Source organism: Ambystoma mexicanum, chromosome 5p (genome assembly GCF_040938575.1).
Source record: "Ambystoma mexicanum isolate Mex_15411 chromosome 5p, UKY_AmexF1_1, whole genome shotgun sequence".
Taxonomy (NCBI): Eukaryota; Metazoa; Chordata; class Amphibia; order Caudata; family Ambystomatidae; genus Ambystoma; species Ambystoma mexicanum.
This window is the reverse complement of record NC_090930.1, coordinates 148,642,890-148,662,601: the sequence shown is the minus strand read 5'-3', so window position 1 is coordinate 148,662,601 and position 19,712 is coordinate 148,642,890.

Sequence of the window (19,712 nt, the reverse complement as noted above, 5' to 3'; positions counted from 1 at the left end):
ACTCAAAAAAGAGACGTCGAAGATCCCCTTCCTCGTCATCTTCTGTTTCCCCAGAAAGGGTCTCCTGCCCCACAAAACACAGCTCTCAGGCTGAGTTGGAGGAATTCAGGAAAAAAATGCTAAGCGTCTTCGAGAAAGCGACCTCGACCCCCTCGAAGACAGCTGAGGGTGATACCCTGGGTGAAAAACCCAAAAAATCGAAACACCGCGAGTCATTGCACCCGGCGAAAGAGTCCACCCGAGAGCGCCACGGGCCATCGGGTAGGAAGTCACCACCTTGACGCCGTCGTCGAAGATCCCTTTGACGCATGGATCAGTGCCATCGACGCCGTTGTCGAAGGGTTCTTCAACGCAACGGTCGATCGAATCGACTCCATCGTCGACGCCGATAAAAGAGAAAACCACGGCTACTTCACAGCCAACGGTTATAACCAGAGCCTCCAGCACGACGCCGTGAACGTCGTCGACATCCTCGAGTAGGATCCCGATTCTCTCGAGTTCTTCGAGGCCTCTTCCAGTTTTCTCAGTGCCTTTCTTGGCGCCTTTGAAGCCTTTCACATCGGCGTCGACGACATCGACATTTTCCCGCCCAATAATGACGAGTTTGGCTCCTTCTGCCTTAGAAATGGGTTTTACACCATTTCCGAGGTCAGAGTACCCCATATTATCTTCAATCTATGAAGAAGGGGAGGATTCTGACCAAAAAAGACTCTTCAGGCTAGAAGACCACACCACCTGTTTCAGAGGATTTTACCTCGGAGGAAAGAAGGTTGAAAGACCTACAGGAATCATTACATGATGCAAGTGGGCTGGACACTTCCCCAGAAGTGGAATTTGTCAAACCAGACCCAGGGGAACATGCCGGAACTCCCTATAGAACCCTGATGGCAAGAAATATTGAATTCATGGGTTGGTCTGGGCCTTCACCTGTTTTTCAACAGGATGACCTTACACTCACCCAAACCACTCTGAGGTATTTCCACACAAAACACCTGTAGGGGGCAGGTTAAATCACCATCTGACGGAATGGCAGGCTATTACGTCAGATGCTTGGGCATTGGAGACAGTTGCCCAGGGTTACTGCCTACCCTTTCTACACATTCCTCAGAGTCATCCACTGGGGCACAGCTCTCTAAAAGTTGCAGATCCGCTCCTCTTGGAGGAAATTGTAGACCTGCTAGAGAAAGGTGCCATAGAACCGGTATCTGTAGCGGAGAGGAACAAGGGCTGGTACTCCCCTTACTTTCTCATACCGAAGAAGGACGGAGGACTGAGACCCATCTTGGACTTACGAGAATTAAACAAGTTCCTCAGGAAGGGCAAGTTCAAGATGGTAACTCTCTCTCAGATCCTTCAGGCCCTCCAGATCCAGGACTGGCTGGTATCTCTGGACCTCCAGGATCCTTTTTTCCATGTGCCAATCCATCTCAAACACAGGAAATACCTGAGGTTCGCAATTGGCAGCTCTCATTATCAATTTCGAGTTCTGCCATTTGGGCTGACCTCTGCCCCGAGGGTCTTCACCAAGCTAATGTCGGTAGTGGCTGCAAGCCTAAGGAGGGAAGGGATCCACGTCTACCCATACCTGGACGATTGTCTAATCAGAGCTGTATCTTCGGAACAAGCTCAGATCCAGCTAGATTATGTCTGCCACTTCCTTCACAAACTGGGCTTCTCCCTCAATTTAAAGAAGTCACAGATGAAACCATCACAGAGACTCCAGTTCATCGGAGCGGTCCTGGACACTTCCCTGGGAAAAGCCTCGCCACCAGAGGTGAGGGCTCAAGATATTCTGCAGATGGTCAACAAGTTTCAAAATGCCCAACATCTCCCAACCTTCGACTTTTTGAGATTGCTAGGCCTCATGGCCTCCTGCATCTTCCTTGTGCCAGAGGCTCGCCTGAGAATGAGATCTCTCCAGTGGGCACTAAGGACCCAGTGGTCACAATACTCAGGAAGAATGACAGATCTCCTCTGGATTCCGGACAAGGTAGCCCACAACCTTTAATGGTGGCCTATCCAGAGAACATCTTGAAAGGAGAACTGTTTTGGCAACCATGGCCGGAGATAACTGTAGTCACAGACGCCTCACTCAGGGGGTGGGGAGCCCATGCCAACGACTTGACCATCAGCGATCGTTGGTCTCCATCGGAGTCCAGACTACACATCAACCTATTAGAGCTGAGAGCGATCAGACTAGCGCTGAAAGCTTTCCTGCCATCAGTACAGGGGAGAAATGTCCTGATAATGACGGACAACACGGTGGCCATGCACTACCTCAACAAAAGAGGAGGCGTAGGGTCACTGCCACTGTGCAGAGAGGCAATGCAGCTCTGGTTTTGGGCAATTCAGGAAGGAATCTCTCTATCGGCAGTGCACCTAGCCGGAGAGAAGACTTTGACAGCGGACGCTCTGAGCAGGCAGAGCACAGTCTCCCACGAGTGGGAGCTAGCTCAGGAAGTGCTTCAAGAGATCTTCGCCCTTTGGGGAACCCCTCAGGTGGATCTGTTCGCCACCAGCACCAACAGGAAGTGCGATCTGTTCTGTTCAAGGGAATTTCCTCCGAGAGGAGCTCTACGGGACGCGTTCGTAATGGACTGGGAGTTCCCACTCCTTTACGCGTTTCCACCAGTTCCTGTTATTCCTCAAATGATCAGGAGGTTGAGAAGATTCCAGAAAACCATGATCCTAATTGCCCCGGACTGGGCCAGGAGAATGTGGTACCCGGACCTTCTAGATATGTCCATCTGCCCTCCAATCCGTCTTCCACTAAAAGAGAATCTTCTCTCGCAGAAATCGAGACATCAGAACCCTCAACCTTCACGCTTGGCTTCTGAAAGGGTGAGGTACAAGGATTGGGACCTCCCTGATGACGTCATGGAGGTGTTGCTTTTGGCCAGAAGGCCAGCAACAAAGTCTTTATACCGCTGCCATTGGAACAAATTTTGCAGCTGGTGTAGAGAAGAGAATATCGACCCTTTTTCATGTGGTACACCAACGGTGCTATCGTTTCTGCTCTACTTGGCAAACTCAGGCCTTCAAGTTGGCACTATAAAAGGCTATCTCGCAGCGCTATCAATCTTCAAGCGCACTGTGGAGGAACCATCGTATTTCAAACTACCCCTAGTAATACAATTTCTCAAGGGATTAACTAATGTGTATCCTCCAAGACCATTCCAAGTTCCCTTATGGGACTTAAATTTAGTCTTAAATTTCCTAATGGGTACTCCCTTCGAACCACTCCACTCTTGTTCGCTGAGATTTCTTACTCTACTGTCCTATTAGTAGCACTAACATCTGCTAGGAGGGTGAGTGAATTACAAGCTCTATCTTGGAAACCCCCCCCATACAATTTTCCATAAGGACAAAGTTGTCCTACAGGTGAAGCCTAATTTCCTCCCAAAGGTGGTTTCTGAATTTCACATCACTCAGAAAATTTCCTTACCTTCATTCTACCCTCCTCCCCATCCGGGAAAGAGGAAGAAAGGCTGGACCCAAGGCGAGCTCTAAGCTTTTACATCAGCAGACTGGCTAGGATTAGGCAAGCAGACCAACTGTTTGTAGGATACTCAGGTCACAAGTTGGGACTACCCATAACAAAACAGACCATTTCCAGGTGGATTATTTTGACCATTCTGGAATGTTACAAACTGGCAGGGAAAGAGCCACCCCAGAATCTTAGGGCTCATTCAACCAGGGCTATCGCAGCCTCTTCGGCCCTCCAAAGAGGGGTACCGGTCCGAGACATATGTGCGGCTGCCACATGGTCGTCCGCACATACATTACAACCTGGATTCCTCCACTAGTCAAGAGACCAGATTTGGCAAAGCCGTATTACATTCGGTCCATTCCTAAAAGGGATACATGACATTATTACTCCCACCTCCAATTACATACCACTGCTATGGGAGTCTATCAAAGATAAGGAATACATCGGAGGACACAATCCCTTCGAAGAACAAGTTACTTCTTACCTTGTAACGTTCTTTCGATGGGATGTTCCTCTGACATAATCCTTATCGCCCCTCCCATCCATCCCCGCAGTAATACTTCCCTTGTGGTTGCAGCTTACACTCCTTCAAGGTCAATAACCAATTCAGGCATGTCTTATCTTATGCTACGAAAAGGAACTGAGCAACGGATGCCGCGCGTGGCTATTTATGGGCATGGTGACGTCGGCGCCGATACGGTGGCTGTCGAGGGACATCAACTCGGCGGACTTCGACGCGCAGCGCCCTCTAAAGAGAAAAAATTTCCGAGGCCAGCAAGCTGGAGACGAATTGTCAAAGATAAGGAATACTTCGGAGGAACATCCCATCGAAAGAACGTTACAAGGTAAGAAGTAACTTGTTCATCTGAAGCCTCCCGTGGCAGCGGTACCGCTCTTCTGGCTCCAGTCTAGGCTTCCTATCGTACTTCTCAGTGTGTGCTTCACAGGGTAAATTACAGAACCAAATTCCAGTCCAAAATCCATTTCATTCTATTCAGCCTTGCCTTCACTCAAACAATGCAAAGACCACAGTCAAGTATTGGAGTCTAATGTGCTTGCAGCTGGGTCAGATTCCTGTCTCTTTCACCTGTGAGCACGCCTTTATAAACCCTCTGTTTTATTAGTTATGTTCCAGAAACTGTCTTATTACCCGGGCCCTTGCTACTCTGAACGAGGTCCTGAACCACTGACTTGTTTGTTCCACTTTTTTCATGATTAAAAGAGCAATCTGAACTCCTTTCCAGCTTGGATGTTGATTTGTAAACACCCTGTTCTCCCTTCCGCAACCTTGCTTGCAAGCCCCCTGTTTCTGGGATTGAAGCGCCCCGTTTACTGCTTGAAGCCTATTTTATAAGCTCTCTGTTTACACTTGCACATGTCTTACATGGTGCTGATCTCTGTACCCTAGTCTCTCGTGAAGCACCACTGTCATGTTTCCAGTTTTTAGGTATTATATGTTAATGTTAAAGGATATTTGTACCGCGCACTATCACCACCGGAGTGGTCCCCTGGCACTCTGGCAGCTCTGAAAAAAAGGCGGGATGGGGGGTGAGTTAGTGGGAATAAACTGGAAAAGTGCAAGGGAGCAGTGATGTGCTGTTGGCAGCCTCAACCCGGTAACTCCGTTGGCTGGACTTGGGGTGTTTTCCGGTCGTTAGTCGTTGTGTGCTGTTGTGCGAGTCTGTGTGGTTTGTTTTGTTGTTGCAGTGTAGTGAAGATTGTGTGGATTGTTGTGTTATAGGCTTGTGGTTGTGTATGGTTACAGTTTGAGAGGTGTATGCAGAGGGTGAAATTGTTAGTGGGTTAGTTACTAAGGCAAATGCTAACAATCACAGTTTCATTCAAGCGTGGCACATGCCAACCTCCACGATCCCTTTCAGACGCGACACCAGCCAACGTTCACGACTACATCCAGATGCGACGCCAGCCAATGCCCACGACCATGTCCAGGTGTGGCACATGCCAACACCCACCATTCCATCTAGGCATGGCACAATGCAACCTGAATACCAGACGGTGCAATTTAAAGAAGGATACAGCTAGATTTGAGAGACCTGCGTAGTGGGAGAGAGACCCATCAATGCAACCTGAATGCCAGACAGTGCAATCTAAAGAAGGATATAGCTAGATTTGAGGCATTGGTATAGTGGCAGAGAGGCGTGTCAATGCAACCTGAATACCAGACAGTGCAATTTAAAGAGGGATACAGCTAGATTTGAGAGACCTCGATAGTGGGAGAGAGGCCTAGAATTATTATAACATCATTCTGTTTCCTGTTGCTATTAGGAATAACCACACTTCAGTTTCCAGGTATAGTGACAACATTCAGTTTTGCCTTGACTGTGTCCATGATGGTGGGTGGTCATAATTTCGAAAAAAAAATGTCGACAGACAAAAATGTCGACAAAAAAATGTCGAAAAAAAAAATTTCGACTTTCGTTTTTTTAATTATATATTTATTTTAGGGGTTCGGGAGTTACAAAAAAGGGAAAAATTAAAAAAAAATTAAAAAAGGGGGTTGGGGGGGGAACCCCCCCATTTAAAAAAAAATGCATTGAAAAAAAAGTCGACATTTTTTTTTTCAACATTTTTTTTTCGATATTTTGACTTTCGACATTTTTGTTGTCGAAATTATCACTGTAAACAGTCCACGATACATTGCTACCAGTTTTCAATATCATTTCATGTTTCCCTGATAGCGCCAAAGTCTAGTATAAGGCCCCCACTTTGTTAGCCTTAGTCCTAGATTGAGCTGTTGCATGAATGTTTGAATTGGTTTCCTACTTATTCTGTTCTTTCCTTCTCCTGTGTCACCTTTTTCAGTATTTCGAGCCCTCTGTTTATGTTTTATTGTCCCATGCCATACAACAATTTCTTATTTATTTTCTTATAAGGATCTTATCAAAATCTTATATGATCTTAAATAAATCTTACTTCAAACGTATACGATTTTATTAAAATTCAATAAGTATTTCGTAGTCAAATAAGTTCTTGTTTTGTTCTTATTATTGTTCTGAAAATCCCACTAGTTTCTCACAAGTTCTTAAAAACGACTTATAAGCATCTTACAATGCATGTTTGTATGTGCAGCCACTGACTGCTAAATCCAGCCAATCTATTTCTTAGAAATGTCATCTATTCCTTCTTAGCCTTTGGCTGCTTAACCAGACATTTTCACTTTGTGGTCTCTTGTGATTTGTATGTTTCAATTAGTTATTTATTTTTTAACAAGGGTTCCACTGAGTAGATGCCTTGCACAAGGAGATACAACATTAGTTTTCTTACCCAGAGAAATGCTTGGTCGCTGGGTCAGAGCAATGAATGCAATGTGTTTTCGTGATATCTCTGCAAGTTTGAGGTTTGATCACATTTACGCAGCCAACAAACTATCATTCATTCGATGGTGGTTGTCTTACGGCTCTTAACAAGTCTGCCTTTCTTCTGTTCTCTTGCCCTTTGCCTTTGCTCTTATCTCCTGCTTTGTTTCTTTGATTCTGTTCATCGTTTGAACTATTATGTTAATTTGCCATTGCAAAAGTGGTGTACTAGTTCTATGAGTGTCTGCACTTCTTGTGTTCTTTACGTTGAAGGCTCAATCCAGCTCCAGTCAAATATTTCAGTCGGTTCTTATCTCTGTCCATTGTAAAGGCATTGTACAGTCGTATTACACACGTCTGTCCATTGGCTTACTGCTCTACCCATTGTGACCTTATTCTGGTATATGCTAAATTATTACTCCTTCGGAAATCGTTTGTTAAACTCTATGTGGAGGACTCCCTGACCTTCTTGTTTGGCCTTTGGGTCGCGACAAAAACAATAGACCTCAGTAATCACAAATAACCAGTTCCTAATTACAACTAGAATCAATTCAAATTTGCACTATGGCTATTTCAAAGAAGTCCAAAACCCCATATGCCAGAAACTAGATCTAGTAGGAACCAGTTGGAGTTGGTCAACTGGCATTTACACCATAAGTAAAGCATTTGATTTAGGGTGCCTTTACCTTTCAGCTACATTAGTCTCTCCTTTATATACTCTGGTTGCATTAATAATCCGTTTTACTTAAGTATTTGGTAGTTAGAATCAAAGCCTTGATGCATCTTATTTTAAAGGGTGCTATTTTGCCAACTATAAACAATGCAGTAAGTCATTTTGTATGCAAACAAGCATGTTCACCTAACTACACTATCATATTTTACTTGCACTTTGAATACATTGGCCCAACTCTCTGAGAGTCAATCGCTTTTCCAAGCAAAGAGTTGGGGGCAGATCTCTTTCTTCGGCTGGGGCCTCCTGCTGGAACAGTCTCCCTGCCTCTCTGAAACTTGAGCAGAACCATCTCCGGTTCCCGAAGCAACTCAAGACCTTTTTCTTTGCTTCTGCCTTCTATCTTCCTCTCCCTTGCTGATCACCTGCCTGTTGCATGCACTGGTCACCTGGGCACCCTCTGAATTCGGGCCCAGGTCCCTGCCTGTCCAGCTGCAATCCTGCACTGCCCCGTGGCTCCCCTGCACTTGTGTTCTGTATCTGTAACCCTACAGTTCCCTCCCTTGCACTTATTTGCCTCCCGTTGGAGGCACTTATGAGTATCTGCACTTGCCACCGCTGGCTGCACTTGTTTGTTCTCCTCTGTCCCGCACTTCCCCATCCGCCCCCTCCATCAGCACTTCCCACCTCCCCCTTCCCTGCTCTTGCGCGGTCTGAATGCACAAGGCCTAGTAAGATTGTTGTTTTGTCCTCCTTCTGTTTCTCCCTCCTTGTCTTGTCGCGCCTAGAAACACTTGTGTAAAGGCGTGTTATGAATGCCATATCATAATATAATAGTAATCTTTCAAATTGAATTTCTAAGGTCAAAAGTGTTGGTTGCTCAAGGTGCAGAAACATGCTCCTCAGCGCATGCCTCTTCCTCTCTGCATGGCATTACCACTTTGTCCCTTTTTTCATGACTACGTCCCAGTGCATACATTATGAGGGTGGTCAACTTCCAAAGACAGGGACGCAGCTGCTCCTCTTAAAAGAGAAACAGGGATATACATCCTCCCTCTTCCAATTACGTCTCCTGGGTAATATCAAGATATACTAAATAGTGATGATAAAAAGCAGATTGGAGACAAAGGGTTAATATAATGAATACTAATAATAAGAGATACGAAATTTACCAGCATGTCATGAGTACCTAAACAGTAATCACATCCATAATCACCATAGAGTCCATAGAGTCAACATAATGCATAACTGTGAAATGTAATGTAGAGAAGAAGTGTTCAGAGCAGCATCGAACCCTGCCTAACCAGAAGATGCCAATGAATTTGTCACATGCATCTTGTAGTATAAACAATGTGTCAGAAAAAGTCGCTGCTCTGCACATTTCAGGTATTGATGGCTCTTAGCAGCTGCCCAGGAAGCTGCCATGACCCCTTTTGGAGCACCAAAAGAGGAAGATTAACTGTGTCTAGCTAGGAAAAGCCTTAGAACTGGCCTACCCGATTCTCTTCTTCAGAGCGGAGGTTGCTGGGACCCAGTATGCTATATCTGGAGGCAAAATAGAGCACATGGGCCAATAATCCAGCTCACAGTTAGCTGGGTCACTGATTGTTGAGAAGAACATTGGAATCGAGGTTTACTCTAAGAGGCAAAGAAAAAGGCAAGGTATAAAAGCCACTTAACTAAATGGTAGTCTCTGAACTGTGTGATTGAACCAATATGATAGCTGTTCTAACAGTGGTGACTGGTGATTTATTTAATTGGAGGGGATAACTGTTTCCCATGAACATGCAGGAGTAACCAAGCGTGCCGAGGGAGCCCAAACCAAGATTGATGCCTTTGTCCACAATACATGCTTTCATCCTGGCTGATCCCATAGATGTCCATGCTGTCTGTACCAACACATATCAGTGTTCCCATATAAGAACATTCTCATGTCTCCTTTACCCATGATGCCAGAAGAGATAATGTAAGACAACATGTCCAAGCTGACTCTGCCAACATATTCCAATATCCCCAAATAAGAATAAACTCAAGTTGTCTTTTCCAGTAAAAAATGCCTTACCACTAAAAGAACCAGAGACTGTGGAAGGCGGGCACCACCCTAATTAATTTGAAAAGTGTTTGCAAAAAAGACCCCTACATTATTTATTTTTCTTTTCAATGTGTTTTTGTCTTATAAAATAAACCTTTCACAAATACAGTTTATACAGTAAAAAAGAAAATTCACAGTTAAATATTTAAGACATATTAAGTAAGGCTACCAGTAATTTGGTCGACAACCAAATGGTCAAATGACCATTTGGTCGACACCAAATGGTCGAAATCCAAATGGTCGAATTATTATTTTTTTTTACTTTTTTTTTATTTTGGGGGGGGTTCACCTCCCAACCCCCCTTTTTATATATTAATTTTTTTTGTAACCAAACAAAACAAAAAAAATATATAAATAAATAAAAATTAAATTTCGACCATTTTTTTTCCAACCATTTGGTTTTGACCAAATGGTCATTCGATCTTTTTTTTTCGACCAAATGAGCGGACACCATTATCAGTACATTAATATTTAAAAATCATTGATTGTATTCCAAAATATTTAATAAAAAATCATTCAGTGCCAAAATCACTGCCACTCCATTTCGCCACCATCAATCGAGACCAACATAACTCATTTGAAGCAAGTGGGCCAAGGTGGAGGACTCTTTGGTCTACCACTGCATACTGGACACTGCAGTACAGTGTAAAACTAGATGTTTCATGATTTCTGGTGTACTTTTGTTGTTGCAAAACCTACAGTGAGTGGCTTGCAGACACTTGCCCCATTTTCCCATGCGCTCCAAAGTGGAAAGTTGGTTTCAGACGGAAACGTATATACAATGAACGAACCTTTGCACATGGGAATAAGTGGATGTATTTGGGCAAGTTTCCTCTTTTTCTTGGGAACCTAGCATATTCCTTGTGAGTGGAGTAAGCATCCAAAGAATCTACTGTCTCGGCCAATCTAGCATAAATAGCTTCCTTTTTTGTGACCACTGGTCTCCCGGACAGCTCTTCCTCAGAAGACCCTATCAAATTAAAAATAGCACCCATCCTTTTTTTAAAGTTGGTTATGGATGCCACCGAGCCATATGACGTGTCAATGCTTAGGTCTTTGTATAATGAGTTCCGTGACGGATTTTATAATTTGGCATACTCTGCTAGTTTCCTCCAAGTAGCCCATCTAGACAATGGCCCTCATTCCGAGTTTGGAGGTAAGTAACGCTCCTTACCGGCATGGCGTAAATAGCGTGTCCGGGCAGTCACCAGTCCGCTAATAGAGGACTATTACGAGTTTGCGGGCACATGTTTACGCCATGCCGGTAAGGTCATTAGCGCCATGCCGTTAAAGGCACCCAAAATGCCCTTAGCGCCATCAAGCATAGCGCAGATAACCCTACCGACATTGTCCAACGTGGCATTAGCAGTGACCGTAAATAGCGGTGACCGCTAATAACGGTCACCGCTATTTACAGTCACCGCTAAAAAGCGTAACCGGAAGTAGCGTCATCGCACAGGAACGGGAAGGAGCATGGCGGCCATCTTTAAAAACGCAATCCATTGCCAGCCTCACCACATAGGACCCCTCGGACTCTGCTGTTTTTTGGAAAAGATCCACTTATAACACCACTGTGCCCAAGGCCTTGAAGAAGGGAGCTGCCCGCCAGCGGAAGGAAAGGTTCAATGAGGATGAGCTGCAGATGCTGGTAGACACACTACAGAGTCATGCTGCCATAGTGTTCTCAAATAACATGAAGAGAGAGGCAGTACTGAAGAAGAAAGAGATCTGGGCACTTGTTGCACAGAAGGTCAGTGCTGTGTGGAACACCCCACGCACGATAAATGATTGTCACAAGCGCTGGGACGACCTGCGATTGAGGGTATGAAACATCCTCTCAGTGAACCGCAGCCAGGCCATGGGAACAGGAGGAGGTCCCAGTTCCCAAATCAAACTCACCCCATGGCCAAAATACTATGCATGTCAGATAGCACTGCTCTTGGGCAACATGAGTGCCGCCGACGTATGCCTGCATAAACCACCCATGTATCAAAGAACGTGCTTATCCAAACACAAATGCATATATCCCCCAATTGTGTGGATGAGCAATTGTCCTAATGTATGTATGATGCCTATCAAAACATCACTCATGCCGTCCCTCTCTTCGACCCCCACAGGCACTGACCATGACAGCGATGAGCAGGATGCAACCCCTGCACAGTGCACACCCCGGAAGAGGTCCTGGGATGACAGCAACTGTCCTTCGACCTCGAGGGGATAACACGGGGGTGCCGTGCACCAACTGGCAAGCCACCCCAGGTACCCATAACACCGGTGCCACCAAGGCCCATAGAGGGCGAAGCACCACCACCACCACCACCACCCATTGGCCATCCTGATGATTCATGCGAGGCACCACAATCCGAGGAGTCGAGTTTGGCTGGGGAGGTGGCAGCCACGGCACCCCTGGATGTGGAGGACACACTGGACGACATATGGCTGCCCATGGAGGACGACGTTTCGGAAGTGGTCCGTACCCCAACTCCACCGGCATCCCCCCAAGTATCGTCCCTCGATACAGAGCACGCCACCACCCCAGAGCAGTCTGGTCAGGAGCAGACGGAGGGACACTTCAGTCCAATTTTCACAACTAGGGAGTCAGAGCAGGCTGGGCAGGACAGCCAGGGGCCGACTACCTCCACAGGTGCACCCGCAGGGCCGCAGCGGTCTGACCTGCGTACTGCCCTTATGCAGGAGTTTGTCCAGGACAACAGACTGGCCAGGCAGGAGTGGCGTCAGGACTTAGCGTCTCTAGGCAGGTCCATCACGGACAACACTGCCTCCATGGCCAAATCATTTGCTGACAACACCAGCCGCCTCTGCAAGGAGGTCTCGGCCCTCCGTCAGGTCTTAGGCCGCATAGCGGATGCCATGGAGGCAGGGCATCCCGCTATACAATCACAGCAGGTGGCCACACCGTCTTCTTCCAGTTCTACACAGACAAGCCCGCTCCGCAGGTCGGCACGTACCCTGCGCCGGACCAGGGAGAGCCAATTAATCATCAGGGCAGCCTCATGTAGGCTTTGGAGACTCAATGGGACATGTGTGGGGGAGTAGTGCGGGGAGGGGGGTGAGGGTGTGTGGGGGAGTTGTGGGGGGAGCGGGAGGGGAGGGTGGTGGAGGGATTTTGCACTTACATTTACATTGTTACATTTAATACACTGGTTGTGTGAAAAGCAAGACCTGAGTGGACATTCATCATTGCACATGTGTCATTTATTCATTTACAGTGCATAGTGTAAATGTACCCCCACACCCAGTGCCCTCTGTCCAACCATCATGTCACCCTCTGCTGCCATGTGTGTCAGCAATATTGTGTAATCACTGACTGTCGCCCAGCACGTCCCTCCTGTGCATCGGCACCGCGATGATGCCCAGCCACATCTTCTTCTTCCCCTTCATCATCGCCAGGTGGTAGCAGTTCAATGTCTGGGGGGAGGGGCACGTTACGGCGGATGCACATATTGTGCAGCATGACACATGCCATGATGATCTTAGCCACCTTCCCATGCCTGTAGAGGAGTGCCCCACCAGACCGGCTGGGGCAGCAAAATCGTGCCTTCAACAGGCCAAAGGTTTGCTCGATGACCACACGGGTACGGGTATGGGAACGATTGTAGTCCTCCTTGTGCCTGTTCTGTGGGTTTCGGACAGGGGTGAGGAGCCACGGCTTCAAGGGATAGCCACTATCACCTGCATGAGAGGCAATTAAAGGTAAATGTCAGGCGAAACATGATGGACAGCTGTACTAGTCACACATGCCTGCAGGTTTTCGTTGGCCACATGCACATGTCCCTGGATGTATTGACACCTTTTTCAGTCCCTCAATGTGTCCTGTGCCATGGACTAATGGTGTGGGTTGCATCTTCAAGATGATACATGGTGTGCACTGACGTCTTGTTGCACATGCATCGTGTACGCATACAGCTGTGTTAGTGTCAAATTAGTGAGGTGTTGTGTTCTGTGAGATTTATGTAGAGGGATCGTTGGCAGTAGTCTGTGCAATATTGGGCAGTCAGCGCTGATCATTACCATGGTGACATGCAGCACTCCTGTGGGTGTGCCAGCCCTGTGCCAGACAGTGGATTCCCTAGTAGGTTCAGTTTGATGCACTCACAGGGATGCTTGTCCTGTGTGGTGATATGCTTGAGACAGCAACATAGTGCATATGCACTGCATGATGCTAGATGGCACTATGGAGGGTGAGGGCTGCTGATGAGTGGTGCACATGTTATGGGTTGTGGGGTGGTTTCCTGTTAGTCATGTAGTGACAGGTGTCGACCTTACTTCATTCCTATGGGATTTGGGTGTCATGTACCGTTTGTGATGCTTTGGGGCACAGTGTTCGATGATGTTCACATTGTGCAGTCACATCAATATTGGCAGCATTGTGGTGTGTGCATCTCTCTCACCATTTCACTGCCATGTGCCAGTCATGTAACTTACCAAGCAGCCAGGCACGTCGTCCAGCATGTTGCTCCATGAAGCGTGGTAGCGTGGAGTTCCGCAGGACCATAGAGTCATGAGTAGATCCGGGATATCGGGCACAACAATGTTTGATGATCTTGCTGGCGTAGTATACCATCTGCACATTGATGGAGTGGTATTGCTTGCGGTTGCGGTACACCACCTCCATGGCATGCGGGACCACCAACTCCACGTGGGTGACGTCAAGGGCACCTACACAATTTGGCATGCCTGCCAGTGCATGGAAGGCAACTTTTGTATCAAATATCTCCTAGGGAGTCCGTGGTAAGGATATGTAGTCCCTTGTGGGCTTGAGGTGGGCATCCAGCACTTGGTTCAGTATCCGGGAAAATAAGGGTTGTGATATGCCATGCATGTGCCCCACTGTGTGCTGGTAGGTGCCTGTGGCAAGGAAGTGGAGCACAGACACCACCTTCAGTAGAGGGCGATGGCAGTGCGTATTTCAATGAGGCTCACTATGTTGTTGTGTATCAGGTCCACTATGGTGGTGATGGTGTCCCGGTCCAGACGGTACAGGGTGTGGATCTGCTCAGGGGTTAGGTTGAAAGGACTGTCTCTGATGCGGGGGATAGGGGGCTGCCGGCGTGGTAATGGTGGCTGCACTGGTTGGGCATGCTGGGCCTGTCTCACCCCCCTTCTCCTCCTGCGTCTCCTCTGTGGTGGCGGTTGTTGTTGTTGTTGTTGATGTTGTGACAATGCAAGCATGTCCTCCAGCTCCAGTAATGCTACTACTATTGGAATCATCTTGGTGTGGGAGGGTGTGTGGGTGCGCCCCCTTTGTTCTGGCCCAGACTTCATTGCCTCCACCTGTGCTGATTGTGTGCACCTGTGGCAGTTGTGAACATTGCTCAGGGTATTTTACGGTAGGTGGGCGATGCCGATATTTACGGCATGCCGGTAACCACTTTTTCCGCCTTCATGGAGCCGTTATTTGCATGTCCGCTTCACTTGTGATCTACTCCAGTTTACGGCATGCCGCTATTGCCGGCATGGTGGGTCGCGTGACCGCGCCCATACCGCTATTAACGGCATCGTACTTTACAATGCCGCTAATAGCGGTCGGGCTGGTCAGAATGGCCCGTAGCGGTAATCGATGCCGGTATTCCATTACCGGCATTGTTGTTTCCTTAGCACCAAGCTCGGAATGACCCCCAATGAAATTAAACTGAACTCATGCCGAATAACAGCATTTGGAAAGAAAGTAGATAGATGCAAAGTGTACTTCCAAAACAATCCTTTTAGAGTGTTTAAATAGGGGCCTATGACGGTAAGAAGAATATCCAGTCCGTAAAGGATTGTTGGTTCAACCTTGGACAAAAATAATCTAGTGAGAGGCATAAGAGCGTACCTACACAATTGGGTGTAGATTCTTTTCATTTTAGAAAGCAGAGGTTCAAATGTTCCTCTCAAGTTGGCTCTTCAGACGGCATTTGAAGTGGTGTTGGACAGATCGTAGCCCTAGTATCTCATCGACAGGACCCTTTCCATTGAGTGGCTACCCACGTTCCAATTAAATGTTTTGGGCCATGTTCTTGTTGTAAGAATTATGACCTTAGATTTTGTTCAGTTCTTTAGGTTATTGTCCACGGCATAATTAAAGGAGAGGTTTAGTTTCCTTTGTAGCCCAATCAGGGTTTTGTCAAAGAGAATAAGGTTGTCCGCAAAAGCCAACCAGTTCAGATTCAATGACCCCAGTTTAATGGGATAGGTGACAGACTGGGCCCAAAAACCATCAATGTCAGAGGTGTATCGATTGAACAGGGAGGGGGCCAAAACACAACCCTGCTTCAGCCCAACAAAAAGTGGCACTGAGGCTGACAGAGCCCCCTCCCTGGTCAGTGTAACCCTCAAAGAAGGCCCCAGTTTGAAGCACTGCCAGCAGTTGAACGATCTGCAGTGGTATATTCCAAGAATAAAGTTTGTTCCATAGATTGGGTCTGCTGACAGTGTCAAAAGCACTTGACATGTCGATAGATGCCATGTAGGTAGTACCCGCCACACCATTTCTCACTGCTGCCAGCACACACAACATCACAGCGGCGTTTAGAGAAGTCCCCATACAAGACCGAAAGGCCACCCACTATTGAGACCACCTGGTTTAGGTCTCTCGGAAGGAGGGACGCAAATGTTTTGCTTGTTGCGTTTAGTACGCGATCGGCCTAACGTTTCTGGGATCGTTACTGTTCCCCTGTTTATAAATCGAGATAATGATAGATTCTATTAACACACTGTAGATACAGGTTAAGTATTTAGTTTGATTAATTCATGTTGTGTATATATGAATACAGTTTATCTCACCTTCCAACCATTCTTTCTAGCCCCTCTTAGAGTAGCTAACCCCTAGTTTGCGGGGGTGCGCCGCTTATCTAGGGTGATATGATATGGCATTTATAACGCGCCTATACACAAGTGTTTCAAGGGGCGGGTGAGGGGACAGAAGAAGAAGCTTACCCTAATTAATAGAAACAAGAGACAAAAGTGCCAAAATGGCTTTTGTAAAAAGCACCTTCAAGACTTTACTTGGTCTGAAAGGTGTTGGAAGTCATACGTGGTTGTAGTAACTTTTAATAATCCAGTTTGCGACTTTCCACATTTGTTAAAAACAAGGGAAATTAAAAACCAGGCTCTGTGGTTGAAGAACAGTGTGCACCATGTACTGTGCACTAGGGTTCCTATAGTGTGTGCTCCTTAACTGTTGGGGTCCTTGTCCATAGGCCGACCGTTTTCGGTGATTTATGTCATTTGGTACCACTTTCTTCAGGGCCACGGTCCTGCACTCGGCACCGTAAGTGGGTTGCGACCACAGTGAGTCCCTGCGCCTGTAAAGGAGAAGGGGGCCAGGGAAAGAAAAGAGAGAGCAAGTGTCTTAGTTGTTTTACTTGCAAAGCAGAGATGTTCGATGCTGCAGTAAATAGACTGCTATAGTGTTCTTACCTTTAATGCGCTGTGCCGCACTGTGCCTCAAACCCTTGACTCTTAGTTGCCTCTTTGAGGTCGGACTGCTGAGTAGTCCTGGTTACCTGTATGCGTGAACATATATTGATGTCCCCTTCAGGTACATAGGTAATGAGGGTATTTTTGTGATACATAATTCATTATTCATTTTTCTAGTTTGCTAACTGCAAAAGAGACATGTACTTGCAATTGCAAGACATGCCGTACCTACTGTATCTTGATAGCATTTGTATGTTGAATTTTTGACTGTTAGGTGATTCCGAGTGCTGTGACACTCAGTGGTCTCGCATAGTGCTGTACCGCATATTTATCTCGCTTTCAGGAGTGCACACGTACGCCTCATTGCTGGATGCAAAAGGCAACGTGTGTGCATGTTGGCTTGAAGCGATCTCCGTGCCTATTATGGGCTGGGAGGAGATGGGGTTTATGCACGTAGGTTGCAAATGCGTGAGGGGGCTTACCTCTAGTACAGCAATCACTCTGGCTGTGATGTCCTTGAGTTTTGTAGTCCGCTGTGGCTCCTGTAACGTGCACTATTTACCTGAGTTGTTGCACTTAAAGTGCATGCATGGAGCTAAAACACTAGCTCATTGCACATGCGTACGAGATAGGAGATTGATTGCTGCCTGGACCTCCATCTTGGAAGGTCCGAGGTGCGGCTAAAACATAAATAAAGCTTGCCTTTGCTTAGCGATCGCTCTATTTATCGAGGTGTGCACATGGCAGCTTCATCTCGTTACAGTGCTATATGTTGTGTATATATGAATACAGTTTACCTTGCCCTCCAACCATTCTGGCAGAACTAGCCGTTACCAAGAACTACTCCATTTTTGAAAAAAGAATACTACAAACAAATATCAGGCATGGCTATGGGCGCGACCTTCCCACCGAGTCTAGCAAACCTCTATTTAGCAGACTTCGAGAATGAAAATATCTATAGCCCGACCAATCCATTCTCCGTGAGCACGGTATCTCAACGATATACTAATGATATTTTAGGGCACGAATGCAGGCATCAAAGAATTCATGACCTAGATTAACTCAAGAAACAGATTTCTGAGTTTCAGCAACAGACACAGTAGGTCAGAAGATAACTTCCTGGACCTGATACTATATGCTGAAGCTGTAAGAATAAAAAGCCAATTCTTCCACAAACCCACGGGCAGGAATTCTCTTCTACTGTTACATTGCGGGCCCCCAGCACTGGCAATATTTGAAATATTGACAATAGCTCCCTTTTGGAGCTCTATTATTCACTTCACAATAGTTCTGTGGACATAGTTACGAACGCTTCAGCAGTGGTGGCAACAACTATCATGGGCCCAGCAGCTCTAAGAGTAGTTTCTCAGAACACTATTCAGCAGTTATCCACCACCCCCGTGTTATATCCTGATTCTGAGGATGCAGACAATTTAAGCTTGGACAGTGTGGAATCCCTTGATACTACTTCCAGGATGGCAACACTCCAATTCTCAGTAAAAAGTTTGCTTAAACTCTGTGGAAGGATCCATGAGGATTTACAGTCACAGAGCGAATTGGTTACATGGATTGTAAAGCATACTGATCAGACAGAAACCTGAATCTTTTAATGGTGTGGCAAATAAAGTTTATAATAAATTGGCTGAGTCTATTATCAGTACAGTTGAAGGGGAGGGTGAGGTTAATGCACTGGTATCCCCAGATATGAATGACAAGGCAAATGTTTCCAATGCCACTTCTGAAATCTATCAATCACGGAAGTAGCAGTGGCTACTGAGGCGTCAGAAGGTCAGTGAGGTGAAAATTAGCATCAAAAGTCAGCAGAGTTGGTGGACCCTTTAAATTCCACTATTATATTTGTATCAAAAAAAGAGTCCAAGAAATTAAGAAAGAAAGAAAAAAAATTGCAGCAAGAAAAGACTTACAAAGACTATAGCTGGTTGATCAATGAAAAGGAAGCTCCAGTGACGGAGCAAGCCAACCCAGAGTTTCAATCTATAACCAAGATGGCAAGTGATGTAAATACGCCTGAAGGAAGATCTCAGCAAATTGGCATTGCGGGAAAAACTGGGAGTCAAGGAAGTCATGTGAAATGTAAATTAGTCATAAGGAGAAAAGGTGAGCTAGGTCTGGATGAAAACATATTCATTATAATGAGTATATTCCCAGACCAGCATAAAAAGAGAATATATCGATTTGACCTACTCCATGTGTTTCAACAAATACCACCACTATGAGTTTTGAATATTCAAGACTTTGATTTTGTAGAGCCGCTTGATTTAGCTGATGGGAGTTCCTTGCAGATTCATTGTTGCATGGCGGACACAGCATCACTTATTCGCTCCCATTTGGATAACTTACACAAGACGGGATTTGATTTAGATGTACTAGTCACCAATGTGATAAAAGTGAAGGTTTGCAAAAAGTTAATATTGTTGGTAGCTGTGCAGCTGTGATCAGGCCCACTAACAACAATGACAACATGCAAGGTTGGGAATTGTTAATGGGTTCTCTGCCTGTGAAACCTAAATTGAGTGAATTAACCTGCATGAATGCACAAGGTCAAAAAAACTTGGCTAGTGAATTAATTGCAAATGATGATTTTATTCTGTAGGAAACATGGTTAATATCTCCATTGCATATTGACGGCTTTTGAATTTTTCAGGTCCTTGCTAAGAAAGGGCCTTTGGGGTGACCCTATGGTGGATTAATAATAATCTT